Genomic DNA, 19,651 nt, shown 5'->3' on the forward strand with positions numbered 1-19,651 from the left:
TAGATTGCTTTGGGTAGTATGGACATTTTAACAACATTAATTCTTCTAATCCAAGAACACAGAAAATCTTTCCAATTCTTTGTATCATTTTCACATTTCTTCATCAATGTTTTATAGTTTTCAAAGTATAGGTCTTTCAACTCTTTATTAAGTTCATCCTTATGTATTTTATTTTATTTTTTAATGCTATTTTAAACAGGATTTTTCTATTGCTTTCTCTTTCTGATAGTTCATCATTAGCACGTAGATAAACAACAGATTTCTGTATATTAATCTCGCATCCTGTAACTTCACTGAATTAATTTTAGTTCTAATAACTTTTTGATGGAAACTTTAGGGTTTTCTATATATAGAACCATTTCATCTGCAAATAATGACAGTGTTATTTCTTCCCTTCCAATTTGGATGCCTTTTATTTATTTTCCTTTCTGATTGCTGTGGCTAGGAATGTCAATACTGTGTTAAATAGAATTGGTAAGAGTGGACATCCTTGCCTTGTTTCTGATTTTAGAGAACAGCTTTTTGGTATTTTACCATTGGGTAAGATATTAGCTGTGGGTTTGTCATTAATGGTCTTTATTACATTGAGATATGTTCCCTTTATACCAACTTTGATGAGAGCTTTATCATGAATGGATGTTGAATTTTATCAAGTGCATTTTCTGCATCTATTGAGATGATCATGTGATTCTTATTCTTCCTTTTGTTAATGTGGTGTATCACATCGATTTGTGAATATTGAATCATTCTTGCATCACTGGAATAAATTCCATTGATCATGGTGTAGGATTCTTTTTATATATTGATGATTTTGTTTACTAGTATTTTGTTGAGAATTTTTGCATATATATTTATCAGAGATATAGGTCTATAATTTTCTTTTTTTGTAGTGTCTTTGTGTGGTTTTTGTATCAGGGTAGTGGTGGTCCCATAGAATGTATTTGGGAGTGCTCAATCCTCTTTAATTTTTTGGAATAGTTTAAGAAGGATAAGTATTAGCTCTTCTTTATATTTGATAGAATTCCCCTATGAAGCTGTCCAGTCCTGTGCTTTTGTTTGTTGGGAGGTTTTGTTTGTTTGTTTGTTTGTTTTACAAATTCAGTTACACTATTGATTGGTCTGTTCAAATTATCTCTTTCTTTTTGATTCAGTCTTGGCAGGCTGTATATTTCTAGAAATTTGTCTATTTCTTCTAGGTCGTCCAATTTGTTGGCATATAGCTGTTTTGTAGTATTCTCTTGTGAATTTTTATATCTCTGTGGTATTTGTTGTTATTTCTCCTCTTTTATTTCTTTTTATGTTTATTCTGGTCCTTTCTCTTCTTCTTGATGAGTTTTCCTAAAAGTTTATCAATTTTGTTTATCTTTTCAAAAAACCAGCTCTTGGTTTCATTGTTTCTTTCCAGTGTTTTGTTTTGTTTTTTTTCTGATCTCTATTTTATTTATTTCCTCTCTGATCTTTATTATTTCCTTCCTTCTGCTGACTTTGTGTTTTGTTTGTTCTTCTTTTGCTAATTCCTTTAGATGGTAGGTTAGGTTCTTTATTTGAGATGTTTCTTGAGGTAGGCCTGTATTGCTATAAACTTCTCCCTTAGAACTACTTTTGCTGCATCTCATAGATTTTAGAAAGTTGTGTTTCCATTTTCACTGTTTTGAGGTATTTTCTGATTTCCTCTTTGATTTCTTCATTGACCGATTGGTTTTTTCAGTAGCATGTTGTTTAGTCTCCACATGTTTGCACTCTTCATTTTTCTTCTTTAAAATTAATTTCTTGTTTGATAATATATGGTCAGAAGAAATGCTTGATTTAATTTATATCCTCTTAAAATTTTTGTGACTTGTTTTTTGGCCTAGCATGTGATCTATCCTGGAGAACATTCCATATGCCCTTGAAGAGAATGTGTAGTCTGCTTTTTTTGGATAGAATGTCCTGTAGATATCAATTAAGTCTAACTGGTCTACTGTGTCATTTAAGACCAATGTTGCCTTATTGATTTTCTGTCTCAGTTATCTGTTCATTGATGTAAGTGGGGGTGTTAAAGTCCCCTACTATCATTGTATTATTGTTACATATATATATATATGTAATGTGTATTATTGTTATATATATGTAATATCCTCTTCTCATAACTATTCTTTTATCATTATATAATGTCTTTCTTCATCTTTTGTTATAGACTATGTTTTAAAATCTATTTTGCCTGTTATGAATATTGCTTGTCCCATTTTCTTGTCATTTCCATTTGTAATAAAGATCATTTCCCATCCCCTAACTTTCAGTCACTGTGTGTCTTTAGCTCTGAAGTGAGTCTCTTATTAGCAGCATGTAGATGGCTCTTATTTTTATGCCCAATCAGCCACTTGATGTCTTTTAATTGTAGTCCATTGATATTTAAGGTAATTATTGATATGTCTGTACTTATTGCATTTTTATGATGTGTTTTACAACTGTTTTGTAGTTCTACTCTGTTCTTTTCTTCTTCTTTTTGTTTCTCCCCTTATGGTTTGATGATTTTATTTAGTAGTATGCTTGTGTTCATTTCTCTCTATTTTTTGTATCTCTGTAGATTTTTGATTTGTGGTTACCATGGGATTCATATAAACTGACCTATAACTAACTCCTTGTTTTAAACAGGCAGTCCTTTAAATTCAAAAAAATGCTAAAAGGTCTACATTTTTTACTCCCTTCTACCACATTTTTGGTTTTGATGTCAAATTTTATGCCTTCATGTTTATCCCTTTACTGATTACTGTAGTTATAGTTAAGTTTACTGGCTTATTTAAGTGTTTGATTCTCAGCCTTTACAATACATTGACTTTACTAGAGTGATTTTTCATTTCCTATAGATTCTCACTTCTTGCTATAACCTTTTCTTTTCCACTTAAAAGATGACCCTGTAACATTTATTTTAGGATAGGTGTAGTATTGATGAACTCTTTTAGTTTTTGCTTGTCTGTACTTCTGAGAAGTCATTTATTTTTCCTTCATTCTAAGTAATAATTTTGTTGAGTAGAGTGCTCTAGGTTGCACGGTTTCTCTTTCAGCACTTTGAACGTATCATGTTACTCTCTTCTGTCCTGCAAAATTTCTGCAGAAAAATCAGCTGATTGTCTGTTAGGGTTCCCTTGCATGTAACTCTTTGTTTTTCTCTTTCTGCCTTTAGAATTCTCTCTTTATCTTTAACTTTTGCTGTTTTCATTATGTTAAGTCTTAGTGTGGTTTGTTTGGCTTCTCCTTATTTGGGATCCTCCTTGTTTCCTATACCTGGATATCTCTTTCCTTCTTCATGTTTGGGAAATTTTCAGTAATAATTCAATTAAATACATTTTTGACCCCCTTCTCTCTCTCTTCTTCTCTTGGGACCCCTATAACGTGAATGTTGGTATGCTTGAAGTTGTACCTGTAACTGTTTTGATTTTTTACATTTGTTTTTCTTTTTGCTCTTCTGATTGGGTAATTTTCATTATTCTATCTTCCAGATAGTTTATGCATTATTCTGTATCACCTCGTCTGCTATAAATCCCTTCTAGTGTGTTTTTCATTTCAGTTATTATTTTCTTCAGTTCTGACAGGTTTTTTTTTTTTTATATATTTTCTAGTTCCTTATTAAAATTCCCACTGTGTTCATATATTCCTTTCCCTAATTAAGTTAGCAGTCTTATTACTAATGCTTTGAAATCTTTATCTGGTAAATTATTTAGTTCTAGTTCATTAGTTGTTTTCTTCAAGGGTTTTTCTCGTGTTCTTTCAGTTGAGACTAATTCCTCTGTCTTCTAATTTTGCTTAACTTTCTCTGTGTCTATGAAATTAGGTGATACAGTTACCTATTGCCGTCTTGAAGGGGTGTCCTTGTGTGAGAGTATCTCTATGCAGTATGCAAGTGCCTGGTGGCTTTGATGGGAGATCTGCATTTGATGTGAAAACAAGTCATGTCTTTCCTCAGTGTGTGCTGGCAACTATCAGCTTGGTAGGAACTGAGGCTGGATATGGAGTGGTTAAAGCCAGAGACAGGTGTAAGCTGAGGCTTCTCCCATGCTCATTTGTTGTCATATCATTGCCCTATTGGGGTGGGGGTGGGTCCCATGTTGCTTGAACAGGATTGCTGTGGTTTGGGTCTGAGCTGGCACATTTTCCTTTAAGTGTGTGCTCTCCCCCTACCAGCACTAGCACCTTTGCCCCAGAAGGGAGCACTGCTGGAGCAAGAGGGGCTGGTGTGGGCAGTTGCCATAGATCATGGCACTGCTGTGGCAGTCTGCCTGGGTTCTGAGACCCAGACTCCTTCTGATGTGCTGCCCATGTAAGTACCAGTAATGGTTGCCCATGCCCTGTTCAGATGCTGCTTTGGATCTGAGCTGCCTCTGTGTCTCACAGCTGGGCCCTCACCCCAGCGTGGAGTTGCTTTGTGAAAAAAGTGGGGTTGGAGGGTTTGCTCAGCTCAGGCTGAGACATGCACTGGGGCAGTCATGAGAAGCCAGCCAGCCACTGGAACAGTTTTCAATCCACCCTCTCTACCCTGCTTTTGGAGCAAGTAAGCGTGTACATGCTTTTCATGAGTAGAGTCCAGGTTTCCCACATCCCTCTTGTTAGCCCCACTGGCCCTCCAACCAGTCAAGTGGGCTCATCTTCCCTGTGTCAGACTCCAGGGGTGGGCACCCAATATGTGGCTTGAATTGTTCATTCCAAAGATAGGATTGCAGTCCATGTAATAATCTCTTCTGAGGGGCACAGGTTCAGCCTTGATTGCTTCTCTTCCCTTCCTACTCAATTCCATGTGGATTTTTCTTACAGGCTTGGTTGTAGAGGGGTTTTTCTGTAGTCTCCAGTTAGTTTTCAGTAAGAATTATTCCACACATAGATGTATTTTTAATGTGTTCATTGGGGGTGATGAATTCCATGTCCTCCAACTCTGCCATCTTGATCTCCCTCCCTCAGATTTTTTATTTAGTATTTGCAAGTATTTCTTTTTTTCTTTATTTAAATTTTAACCTGTATATTGAATATAGGTTAAAACCTGTATATTGTAACCTGTTACATAATTGTTAACCTGTATATTGTATCTGTATATTGAATGTTTGTTTCCTATAGGCAGCATATCTTTGGTTTTGAATTCAGTACGATATTTAATTAGAATGGTTAAATCATTTATATGAAATTATTACCATGTTTAGTTTAAATCTATTAACTCATTATTATTTTCTATGTAACACATTTGTTCTTTGCTGTAAGTTTCCTCTTATTCTGCTTTATTTCAGATTTAATTTTTTTTTTATAATTCCATTTTATATCCTTTGCTGGTTGATTAGCCATTTTAGTGGTTACTTTAGAGTATATAGTATATTATATACCTTTAACTTACCATAGGCCATTACGTTTGGCCCAAGAAAATAAAACAAAGGAAGGTGGAAGTAGAAATACAGCTAAGTTGACTATGAGTTCCTAGAAGACAGGAAACTGACCTGAACAATCCTTAGATTCTTGCCCTCAGGTAATTCCCCTTCTTCTTACCTCCTAATCTGAGGAAAAATAAAGATATTGTATGTGATCATGAACTCATTTTAGGTGCATGTCCATTGAAGAATTCATGGATATAAACAAGTGGAGTACTGTGTAATCATTGTATTATGTTTTAAAAATGCCATAAGGGACTCCCTGAACTTTACTATTGAAAATATGTTTTATAATATAATATTTCTGTAGAAATATGCGATTATTATGCAATTATTTAACATATTTTCCTAAATTTTCTTGGTCCTCTAGAAATATATATTCATTCAATGAACTTGGAAACATTTTTAAGGAAAACTTATTATCCAGTTTGGCTGGTGCTTGTAATGTAAGTTGTGTTTATATTGTTGGAGGATCTTGATGCTTTTACATAGGTCTTATACAATAGGAAAAGTTAAAGTCTTTGATCAGAGAATATATATGATGGACAATTATGTTCAGGAAGAATAATCAAGCAGAATGATATATAATTTGAGCAAGGATGAGATGAAAGGAGAGAACTGAACTGAAGTCTTATCAGAGGAACCAAGGAGCAATGCCCAATTAAAGGCAATAGAACATCTTCTATTAGTTCCATTGGGACATTCAAATTCCAATGGGATATCCAGTTAATTCAGCTTTCCATGTATAAATCCTTATGTGGGTTCCAAAAAAACTTTGGATTTGATACCTTTTAGTATACAGAATGTATTCTTCTATTAAACATAAAATCAGAAAATGAAGTTGTTATTTGTCTTTTATTACACTAAAATCAATTTTATCATAAAGGACCTCTGGTTTGCTGAGTAACAAGAATCTTTTCATCCACATTATAGTGACCTATCATATACTTGAATAATTTAGTGACTTAGTAATTTTTGGAATATTTAAACTTGGAGATAGAACTTGAGCTAGAGTCACACTGATCTAACTAGGCAGGGCCAGCTGTCACACAGGATCCTAGGCTCAGAAGGGCTCCACTCTTGATTTAATGCTATGTGATTTTCCTCTTGAAATTATTAATTGTTTTATCTCTGAAATTGTGTTTTATGATTGACATCTAATGGAAGAAGGAAATGTGCCAGAGACTAACAGCTTAGACTTCAGTGCAATCCTACTTCTCACTTTTTTCCTTCCTCCATAGAACAGGTTTGCAGTTGCCCATTTCTCTACTCCTGTCCAGCTACTGCTGTGGGTGTGAGAGGGAGTAGTTTTGGCTTGTGGCCCAGGTACCAGATAGTGGGGTGGATAGAGTGCCTGTGAGCCTTTGAGGGGTTGAACTGGCCCTGCCAATATCCTGATCCAAAGGCAGTGCATTATTCCATAGCAAATAGGAAAACTCTATGACAGGACTAGAGAGAAACAAGGAAAGTAGGAGAAGTCTATTTTCTGAAATGGGAACAAGAGTCCACATTTTCATTCTGCACTGGACCTGGCAAATTATGCAGTTGGCCCTGTGCTTAGGACTGAAACAATATGGAAAGGACCTGAGCAAGGGTAAAAGAGAAACGTAGCTGAATGGGGAGGTAAAAGTTGAAAATATTGAGGGCTACAGGTGAAAAAAGAAGAGACTTCTATAAGATCAAGGAGAAAAATGTATAATAAGTACTTTTTTGGTGAAATGTTGTATATTGTCCCAAATAAACATTTATTATCAAAATCTTCTATAAAATTTGTATTTCTTAAAAATCTAGTTGTAGGAATCCAATATGTTTCATGGTGAAAGCAGAGAAAACGTAAGTAATCCAAAAATAAGTAAAGGGCATATAATAATAATTATTAGAAAATTGGTTGTTTTCCCTCTTTCCATGACATGAACATTTAAAAGAAATTTAAATATTATTTTTAAAGTAATTTTAAGATATTTTCTTTTCCTAAGAACACATCATGATTCAGGAGAGATATAATAAGGATCTGAACTAGGGATATGACACCAGAGATCAAATGAATAAGGAAGCTATAAAAGACAAGTAAGAAATAGAATCAAAAAAAGTGACACATGAGTGTATATGAGAATCAAAGAGGATAAATGACAAAAGGACTCTTCACATTTTGAACCTAGGTAATGCTATTAACAGAAGTAGGTAGTTGGATATGTTAGTGTATTTTAATTGAAAGAAATTGAATAGTTAAAAAAGTTAATGTGAAAAATAATTATGTCACATAAATTTGATGTATAATAAATAAATAATCCAAGACAAGAATAGATTAAAATGGAGCATTACTTTAGTACAATGACCATGTAAACTCAGGTAAGTTCTCTCTAAAAAGGAGATTTTTGTACTGATAATTAAGAGAAGGAATAAGCCATGTTAAGTGAATAAAGAAGAGTTTTCCTCAAGGAAGGAGCAATATGCTCAGGTTGGGAAAGAGCCTGTAATGTTTAAAGAATAAAAAGAACATTACAGAGGTGGAGGACACAGAACAGAGGGAAGAGTTGTAAGTGGTCAGGGACTTGGAGATCATGTGAGAAGACTGGATTTTACTTCTGTTGTAATGGGTAGGTGCTTTGAGCTTAAGATTTGTACCTGGATAGTAATAAGATCATATTCTGTATTAAGAAAAACAAATGTACTTAATTAAAAAATTCTCTCTCCCATGTAAAAGATGAGTTGCAGTGACACAAAAATTGAGGTATTAAAGACTGAGTCAGAAGATTTCATAACTGTCCAGGAGAAAACTGTTGAGGAGTGGACCATAGAGATGCTCAACATCTCTAAGCATCAGGGAGGTGCAACTCAAAAACCACAGTGAGACATCATCTCATACCTATTAGAATGGCTGTTATCAAAAAGCCAAGAGAAAATAAGTGGGGATGATGTGGAGAGAAAGAAACTCTTTTGCACTGTTGATAGAAGTGTAAATTGGGTCAGCCACTGTGGAAAACAGTATGTAGGTTCCTAAAAACAATTAAAAATAGAACTACCAAATGATCCAGGAATCCTACTTCTGGGTATACATCCAAAGGAAATGAAATCACTATCTATCACTATCACTATTGGCATCTTAAGATATTTGAGAAAAAACATTACATCCACAAAATGGCATGGAATGACCTAACTGTATTTGGTAATGCAAATATTATTACCAAACTATATTAAAGCAGTATTAGATACATTTAATAAGTTTAACATAAAACATCCAGAGTTAAGAATCAAAAGTCTCTGATTGGTTGGTCCTCAATCCTTTCTGAATAAATGTAAACACCTAGAAGAGTTTTTAGATAATCCTAAGACTTGGCCATTGGCCTCCCTTCTGTGCTCCTGAAATTGGGATTTAATTGGTTCAGCACTTTTTAGAATTCACCACAGTATTTCATACTATGCACCCAGGTTTGAGAACAACTGCCTTCAGACACTGCTCCACAACCCTGAATTGTGTTATTTCCCCACAATATTTTAACCTCTGTCTAACTTGATCTGAGCTTCTATGCCAGGTTAGAGATAATTTTCATAGAAATTCTTCACACTTTGCTACAACACTATGTTCCTTATATGAATCTGTCTCTAGGATTCATGTAAGCATATGGTACATAAAATAGATGAACAGAAATAATCCCTAATTTCTATGGGAATTTACAGATTCTAAAATGTATCATTTATAACTTATTATAATGTATTATATTAAGAATGCCCTCAACTTAAAAATATTGGTGATTTGTGATTCTGTTGGGCTTCATTTATTTTACAAATGGTTAGTTGTTCCTTTCCATGATTCAGATATGACTTCAAATCATGCTTTAGGGGAAGAAAATGCATAGGTGCTGTGTTTTATTGTAGTACCAAAGCCATTCAATAGAGAGATTGCCTTTCCCTATTCTTATTATTATATACTACAATATATATGAATTTTCTGCTATTAATAACAAAACATTTCTCTTTTGTTGTGTGTTCCCACATATCATGTATCCCAATATTAATAAATCTATGTTCCTTCAACATTCCTCTGTGAATTGATTTAGTTTTATGTAGCAGGACATTTAAACAGTGTTGTCAATTCAGATAGCACGTATCATTAAAAATGTAATTGAAATAACAAATCCATGAGACACCTCAAGATTTCAAGACCATATTTACAGGATACAGAGTTATCAAATTAGGACTGTTAATTTTTCTTCCTTTTTCCGGGGGTTTCTCTTTGCAAAAGTAAAATTTTATGTCAGTATTTAAACATATTGGTATTCATAAAAATGAAAAAGCTCATTACTTTCCATTAACTATTATACTTATATTCATAAAGTTGTAAACAATTATTTACGTGACACATCCATGTGAATAGTCAAGTGTAATAACCTTTCCAAAACTGGGGTTTGAAATTGCCAGTAGTTCCCTGAAATGGCAAAGTGCTTTTAAACTCTTAAGTAAACACAGCTATTCAATGAGGAGACTTTTGTATAAACTAGTCAGATATAATAACTGGCATATGTAAATTATGGTCAATTATGGATTAGACAAAAGTTGAGAAAGGTGCACAAATAATTTATGTTTTCAGAAAATTAAAACAGCCCCTGAAAGTAAAATTTAGGAAGCATCTTCTAAGCAATGAGATATATAAATCTGTCTTTCAGGTAATATGGCTATTATAGATGGGCTCTGAGTCAATTCATCAGGTCCCTTTTAAAATGATATTTCTATTTTAGCTGTATTTCTACAATTCATTTCATAAATGGTAGGAGACAATTTTCCATAAGTAGTTCATATTTCTGCATGTCTTGCAAATGAAGGCATTGACAGTCTATGATACTGTAGTGTCACGAAGAGCTTTGGGAAATAGAGATCAAGTCTCCTAGAGGGCAGATTTGTTTGCTGTCCAAGAGAATATAGTAACTCCCTCTGGGGCAATAGTTGGGCATGTTTGTTTGCAGCCATTGTAAAGGATTAAGGCTTTAAGCTCAAGGTTCTTCAGCTTGGAGAAATCTGAATGGTTTCTAGGCAACGTCTACTTAGGCCCACCTGCTTCTCTTTCTCTGGAGATAAAAACTCTTTCCTAGAAGCCCCTCAGTGGAGAGCCTTCACACTGAACAAGCCAGGATGGTTGAACTTGTTACATTATTATTGACCTCCTAGAATCTAGGAAGAGATGACGACCTGAAAAAAATGTTAGGTTCTAAAAGGAATAAAAAGTGGAGGATGAACTCTATGTAAGAAACCAAACTGGTCATTATCTGTGAAAAATCCCTTCATTATTTTAAAAGGATAGTTTGTATCTAAGTCTGATACTGATATTATTACATATTATCTGGTCACTCTAGGCTAATTTATTATTTTGAATAGTTTCTTAATTTATCTTTTGGACTTTTCCAGGTATAGAATTTTGTCATCTGCAAAGAACGATAATATTTGGAAAGAGGAAGAAAATATATATCTGCCTTCGTTTTCTCTTTTAAGCTAGAAAACCCAAAACAACATTACATAATAGTGATTAAAATAACCATTCTTGATTAATTCATCTTAAAGATCACATTTTTTCCTGAGTCAATCAATTAAAAGTGACTTCAATTCAAATAGCAAAAGAATTTTGGGAGCTTGATGAATGCAATAAAATGTATCTGGAAGAAATATTAAGAATAACAATGAAATAATAATGCTCATTGAATAAGAAGTTCCATACTAGGTATGAAAACACATTATAAAACCATTGTAATTAAGTTAGTTTGATAGTGACATAGGAATAGAAATGCTCTTTTTAAGCATCATATTTTGTGGTAATTTTTATGGCAGAAATAGAAAACTAATATAATAATTACTCATTTATGTAATACTTTAAGATCAATTTGCCAACACTAACAAAACTCAAAATTAATTACACTTTGACCTAAATATCTAACTTCCATCAATCTATCTTTCAACCATTCTCACATGGGCACAGAAAAATATATATAAAGATGTTAATTTTGGGGACTTCCCTGGCAGTCCAGTGGTTAAGGCTTCACCTTCCAATGCAAGGGGTGTGGTTTTGATCTCTGATCCAGGAGCTAAGATCCCACATACCTCGTAGCCAAAAAACCAATTCATAAAACAGAGGCAATAGTGTAACAAAAATTCAATAAAAACTTTAAAAACTCGTCCACATCAAAACAAAAAAAAGATGTTAATTTTCAGCGTTGTTTGCAATAGCAAAACAGATAGGAAAGGAACAGGGCACAACCTTTAAAAGAATGACAGCCTTTGAGGACACAACATAAACTGGTTAGAACCAACTAGGTCCAATATGGTGGATGAGTCGACTTCCATTAGACCTTGAGCCTCATTATACATTCACTGTAATACATCAGCATGCTAAATGACACAACCACCAGTGCCATGACAGTTCCATGGTCAACCATAAAAGGTCAAAAAGTGGGCGGTGGCACAACTTCTGGAAATCCCTGCCCTTTCCCCAAAATAGTTGGGATAATCCTCCCACTTATTAGCCTATGAAATTACCCAGCCCATAAAAACTAACTCCCCTTATTTCCAGGCCTCTTGCCTTCTGAGATGGCCCATACTCTGTCTATGGAGCGTGTATCTCCCTGAATAAATCTCCTTTCACTTTACTATGGTTCACTCTTGAACTCTTTCCTGTGCAAAGTGAAGACCCACACTTGGTGGCCATCCCAGGGACTCACCTGAGACCTGGGATGGGATGTGACCATTCTCTTGCAGCCCAGTTTCTATCCTGCAACAAAGCCAAAACAAGTAACTGAAAATTACCTAAATAATCATGAATAATTTCATTTCTGTAATACCGTGATATAATAAAATAGTCTGTAATTATCTTAAAAGAATGTTATTGACCTCTATCTGCTGATATGGAAATATCACCCAGATAAAAAGTTTGCAGCCTTTTAAAAAAGTTAGAAAAACTTGTCTGTGACATGGAACATGATGATATATTATTTGACTGAAAAGAAGTGGATAATGTTGTAAGTCATAATCCTAGTTATTACTTTAAAATGTATATCTCAGAAATAACTAAAAAAAAAAAAAAAAAAAAAGAAGTGGAATATATTTCCGCATATAAAATTCTCTCTTTATACAAATAAGGAAGTATCCAATATTAAAATGTGCATACATTTTTCAGTAATTTTGGTTGTTAATAGGAATAAAATAATCAAAAGGGATTTTATTTTCATTTTTCACTCTTTTACACTGTCTCTTCACATGCTTGCAATGTTTTAATAATAGTAAAAGAACAACAACTACTTTACACATATAGTATGTTTTTTTGTTTCAGGGAAGTGGATAATACATGCATGTGTATCTAATATCACATGGGTTCCATGACCTGAAATAAAGAATTTTCATTTACAAGACATAATAAGGATTTGGCTTGTTCAATACTGAAAACTAGAGTAGGTAGCTATCCAGTTCTGTAACCAGCAGGACACTCTGGGGCCTTCCCAGGACAGACCCCTTCCCCCAGGTCCTCTCCTTTAGTTCCTCTCTGAAGTACCTAGATAACAGTACCTAATGCATATCTCCTGAGTTGCTTTATAGATGCTAAAACCCCCACCAAATGGAAGAATTTAACTACTAGATGACCATGAGCACCAGATCTACTGGACCTTGAGGATTGATAATGTTAAACCCTGTGACACCGCCCTATTACCTAATCATCAAACATTCAGAGAATTGTGCTCTAGCTGATCACATACTCTGTGACTCCCCTCCCTCACCTGGCCTTTAAAAATGCCTCCCTGAAACCCATTAGGGAGTTCAGATTTTTTGAGCACTAGCTGTCCCAGACTTCTTGTCTGGTGTCTTAAAATAAATGCTGCACTTTCCTTTACCACTACCTGGTGTCAGAGGATTGGCTTTACTGCATGAAGGCGAGTGGGCCCCCAAGTTTGGTTTGGTAACAGTTCCAAGAAGATTAAAAAAAAACAAAAGCTGTTCTGGTGAACATGGGTCAGATTACAGACTATGCTAAGGACCTCCACATACACAGCTTTTTTTACCTTAGAAGCAACAGCATCCTTGGACAGGAGGAGGAGATATGTTTCAGAAATTCTCTCACATTTCCAGATTTGTAGGTGAGGATTGGAGACAAGCATCAACCATAGTTTACAGGAGCAGCAGGCCACACAGACTTCCCTTACAATGTCATCAACTACTTTGACAGAATAACTTGTAGGTCATAAGCACAGCATGTGGAATTAGCTGGCAGGGGATGTGAAGACTGCCCCTGATAGGGCAAGCAACAGGAAGGAGAGAGGAGCTAATCCAGCCAGTAGGTGGCAGAGTGAGTAGCCTAAGGAAAAAGCTGTGTACAGAAAGCAGCAGTTTCATCAAACACAAAGGGAAAAAATACAGCGATAAATTTATCTTGGGCTGCCAATGTCTCTGGCATCCCTCCCAATTAATCGAATTCATTGCCCAACTAGTGACATAAATTTACATCAACCAGACCTGCAGCTTAAGCTGTAAAGGGAACTTCTAACAGAATGCAATTTGACTGTGATTGGTATCAAGGAGAGGTCACACATGAGGGCTTTTAGGAGAATGCATAAGTGTTTAGATGTCATTTATGCCATTTAACAAGAAAAAATAAGAAAAATAAGATCAAATATTAAAGCTAATTTTGCAGCTTAAAAGAAAAAATTAAGAGAGAAAAATAAACATTTTCTATAAATATAAATAATAGAAAAGCAAAATTCTTAAAGTATTAGCATTGTAATTTCCAAACAAAAAATTGTTTTTAAAAAACAGAATGGTACTAGACAGTATTGTTATCAAACCACACTTGGGTCCACTTGCCCACCGTAAAGCCAATCTACTGACACTGGGTTGTGGTGAAGGAAAGTGCAGCCTTTATTGCAGGCACAAAGCAAGGAGTCCAGGGCAACTAGTGCTCAAAAACACCTGAAATCCCTGATGGTTTTCAGGAAAGCATTTTTAAAGACCAGGTTTTGGTGGGGGGCAGGAGAACGTGTTCACAGGGTAAGTGATCAGTTTGTGCACAATTCTTTTATTGTTGGATGGTGAGGTAATCGGGTGGTGTCACAGGGGTTAACATTATCAATCCTCAGGTGCCAGTAGGCCTGGGGGCTATGTGCTCATGGTCATCTAATAGTTAACTTCGTCCATTTGTTGGGGGTTTTAGCATCCGTAAAACAGCTCAGTAAATGTGCATCAGATACTGTTATCTAGGTACTTCAGAGAGGAGCTAAAGCAGAGGATATGGGGGAGGGGGTCTGTCCCAGGAAAAGCCCCATAGGGTTTTGCTAGGTTACAGTATATATTAAACCTTTATGAAATGGACAAACTACTGCTTGGAGAAAAATACAAAGACTAAAATATTTTTATTTTCAGTCAAGAAAGAATAAAAATAAAGAAATTATGCATTCAATGTGATGCCCAAAACTCAGCCTCTATGCACAGGTGCTGAATTAGATTTCAGAGACAGAGTTTTGGGTGAAGTAGAAAAAGATAGCTTTATTTCTTTGCCAGGCAAAGGGGGACACAGCGGGCTCATGCCCTTCAAAACTGTTTGTCCCCACGGGGGGTGGGGCCGTGCGCGGGGAATTTGGTGAGGAGTTTTATAGCAATGGTTCAAGGGCAGGGTTGCTGATATGGATCAAGGTATATGCAGGGCTTGCATTCCTTTAATCTGACTTCAGGTGATCTCCTGATGAGCTTCTGTGGTTCCTTTAATCTGGCCTCAGGTGGTCTCCTGATCTTCTCTTTGGAATGAAGAATACTTCATCAAGTAGTTAACATCTTTCATTTGTTGAGAGTTTTAGTTCTGGAGAAGAACTCAAAGATATTATTATGTATATGCTTTGAGGAAGAACCAGGGTCCTGTCTCAAGGCTGCACTACTGTTTCTTGACTGCTCCCCCCTTGTCTCTGCATTCCCTCCCTTCCCTGATTAGCAACTGTTTGAACCTGCCTTTTGGAACTCAGTGTAGGTCATGGAGGCTGAAACCTATTCCCTACAAACAAAAAGCAGGGGATGCAGGAAGACTTCTGTGCCCAGGAGCCCCACAGGTCCTGCTCAGTTTCAAATGTAAGATAGTTAAGAAAGATACATAGGAGAAATGAATCAATAAAACAGAATATGAAAAATTTGGGAATCTAAAAACAAAAGTACAACAAAAAAGATGAAAAATAAATCTAAAAACTAGTTCTTTGAAAAAATTAGTAAAATTAATTTAAAAAATAACAAAGTTTGTCCAAAAAAATATCAATTTTTGACTGAAAGGAAAAACACAACATAAGAGTTGTGAGTTTCAGTTTTATTCCAGGACCTTACTGAGGAATACAATACAGAAAATAGCCTCTTAGATAGCTCTAAGGAACCGCTCTGAAGAGATAGGTGGAGAAACCAGTATATACGATTTTAGCTAGGGAATAGAGCAGTCAGACCTACATCTTAGTAAAAAATTACTGCTAGTCATGAGGCTCAGATATCTCACTTAATGATTTTAGTGCTTTTCTATTTATGGGAAGATGCAAGAATCTGGGTTCATTAAAATGTTTCCTGAGATATATGCAACTATCTAAGGGGCTGTTTTTCCAAAGCAGAGTGCCTTATCCTGTTTTTTTGTCTTGACTTCCTTTCAAGGTATACTGTAGGTCAGTGACTGCAGTGCCCAATGATTTAATTCTTTTAGAACCTGAGGGTGAGCAACAGTCTTTTTTTTACATAAGTCTATTGAATAAAAGTAGGAAAAATACATGTAAAATGTGATCTATAATATAAGATACTTTAATATAGAGAGTGTAGTGTGTATGAGAGTGTTGGGGTGGAAGGGTTCAATCTATAAGCTAGTTTTTTATTTGCTTTAATTGAGGTATAACATATTGAGATATAGTAACTGAGATATATGAATATTCATGAGATGGTTAGTTATAATTTGAAAAAAAACAATTTTAATGCAGAAGTAGCTATCATAAATGATTCAGCTTCCTTTAATTCCAGTCATCATCATTGTAGGCTTTTTTAATTAGCTAAATGAATGTTAGAAGTTTTTTTTTTTTAATTGGTGAAAATAGTGGCAAACTAGATATATGGAGTGGCTGGAAATATAATATGGACACATTCTACTATTTAATAAACTGTGCATAAGAATCTAGTGAACCCAATAGTCTGTATACTTTGAAAAATAAATACAAGGCTTTGTATAAAGGCCAGTAACTACACTGGAGTATTCCAGAAGTCTTGTGTTCATTGTAAGATTAGCTGAATCCTGCCTTTAGACATTGCCACAGCTGCTTCTTGTGAAGCAAACTGTGCCACATAGAGAACCGGAAGGACAATAGCTGAAACTTTATTGATTTTATAAATCAAGTACATCTTCTGTGTCTCTATGGAAGAATTTAGTCTTAAACATCCAATTATCATCTTTTTATAAATGTTGGAAGTTACAGATACCAGAAGAGAAACCTGTACAAATTAATTTAGTTAAATTTGCAATGCACATATACAAAATATATAGAATAAAAAAGAAGTCACTATCTTATATGTCACAGTTATAAACAATTCATAAAATAACTGCACGTAAATTTAAATCTAAGAAATGAGAAAACCTCCATAAACTAGACAATTTCCTAAGAAGAAATCTTCAAAGGAAAATAAACATAATTTTTAAAAATTATCTTAGATTTAAAAGTATCAAACTGTTTCCAAGTAACTTAACTGTTTCCTAGAACAAGGATCAAGATTATATATAAATTATAAAAGTATCCAGAACCCAACAAATGAAAATTTGCATTGTCTAGTATAGTGTAAGCCCTGACGTTCAGCTTTTATTTTTGTAATGAAAGTGCCTGATTTGAGCTTTGATTGTGGAGGTAGTCACTTCAGATAGGCCTCCACTTCAAAGATGGCTATCTGTAATAAACACATTGCCAGCCACAGGCCTGCCCCTGCCCTTCCCCTAGCCTTCTTTGTCTCCCTCTCTCTCTCCCCAGGATGTCACAGCGTGGCCCCAGGTGTGCCATGCAATTTCCAAGACTCATAAATAATCAGTAATAAACTTTTTTTGTTTTTTCAAATTGTTATTGCTGATGGTTATTGCTGAGGGCATCTTGCAATGCATAATAAGAACCACAAGGGCCAGTCTAGTCATAACACTGGTTATTGATAGGCTGAGACCACCAGACAACTTCTGGTTTCCAAGAGAAAAATTATCAGGCATGTGATGAATCAGGAAAATATGGCGCATAATGCAGACAAAAATAAATTAATCAAAAACCACACAGAACTGACACAAGTATTAGAATGAGCAGACTCAGATATCAAAACAATTAGTATGACTGTTTTCCACATGTTGAACCAGTTTGGAAAATAGTTATTTCATTTCTTAAAACTTAGATGTATACCTACCATATGATCCAGGCATTCCATACCCAAGAAAAATAAAAGCATATATCTATAAAAATATTTGTAAGTAAATGTTCAAAACAGCTTATTTTAATATCCCAAACCTGAAAATATCTGTCTACCAAAAAATTAATCAATCAGTCTAAGAAAGAAATGGAAAATGTTATTTGAGGCAAATTGAGGATTATAACCTGGGACCAGCCTCTCAGAAAGCTCTGAGAACTATTCTGCCCATTAAAGGTCAAAGCACAATTATATGAGTTTTTGAGACAGAAGGCTGAACATTAAATGACTTATTACTGACAATTAACAGAATCCAGATCTAAGCTCACAAAGTAGTGGGTCATCATGCCCCCTTACAAGATTAAGAAGGAAGGTCATCTCCTAAGGAGTTGTAATTCTTAATGAGATTAAAAAGCTATATTATCTCCTAAGGAGGTTGGATTAATGCATATGCATGTAATACACACTAAGAGGGAAGGAGGAGGCCTAAAGGGCCAAAGAAAAATTTTATGTTTAAATATTTCTTATCTTGCCATAAAATATGAATTTTACTTCATCACGTCTCAAATGTCCAGTCACAAGTTAAGGGGTAAACAAATCATGGTATATCCATATAATGGAATGCTACTTAGCGATGTAAAAGAATGATCTATTGATGCACACAACAATAAGAATAAATTGCAGCATAATTATGCCAAGTGAAAGAAACCAGGTGAAAAGAGTACATACTGAATGATTCATAAATACAAAACTCTAGAAAATGCAAACTAATCTATAGTGACAAAAAGAAGATCAATTATTGCCTTAGGACTGAGATGAGAAGAGCTGGTGGTAGGATGGAAGGATTTTATAAAGGCACAAGGAACCTTTGGAGAGTGATGGACATTTTCTTTATCTTTGTGGTGATTATTATTTATGTAATACATATACACACAGATAAATATATACACATGTATGCATGTGCTGTTAACATTTATCAAATACTAATGTGTATAATAGCCAAAATCTGAAAACGACCCATGTCCATCCACAGGTTTAATAGATAAACACAGCTGCTTATTATATGTCAATTTATACCTCAAAAATCTATTTAAAAATCCAAGGAAATGCTGTTTTTATTAGCCCTAACTACCAATTTTCCGAAGTATATATAATACCTGTACTACTTTAAATGTATGCCAGCATAGAAAATGACATTTTCCCCAAGCATATTTACCAAATGATTCTTACTTTGTAAATAGCACAAAACATGTAAAGAGTAGTTTCACATTTAGAAATTCTAAGTAAAAACATTTTTGAACAAGCTCAAAAATAACTCCTATAAAATCAGGAAAGCAATCACAATTGCTTTTAAATACACTAGTATGTAATATAATTCTACATCAATTATTAAATAATTAAATTATCTAACTAATTATCTAATAATTAAATTATCGAATAAAATAATACACACATGAAGAAAATAACTCACTATTTTCAAATGACTGTTTCTGGAAAAACATTGAAATACTTAGAAAAGCTATATAAAAATGGATCATTTTTCAAGACATCTGGTTGAAAAGTTAATATATATATACATTACTATATTTCTACAATTAACAGTTAAAAAATGACAGTAATAAAATTTTCATTTCCCAAAGCTGAAGAATATAAAATATCTAGGAATAAATTTAACATAAAATAAGTTATTCTTGTATAAAGAAAATATTAAGACTCCACTGAAAGCTGTAATAAAGTGCATAAATATATGGAAAAACATTTCTTACTTTGTGATAGGATAATTCAGCCCTATAAGATGCAAATGGTCTCTTTATTTCTTTAAAAACTTGAAAATATCTATATTTATATTTGAAAGT

Source organism: Eubalaena glacialis, chromosome 14, assembly GCF_028564815.1.
Source record: "Eubalaena glacialis isolate mEubGla1 chromosome 14, mEubGla1.1.hap2.+ XY, whole genome shotgun sequence".
Taxonomy (NCBI): domain Eukaryota; kingdom Metazoa; phylum Chordata; class Mammalia; order Artiodactyla; family Balaenidae; genus Eubalaena; species Eubalaena glacialis.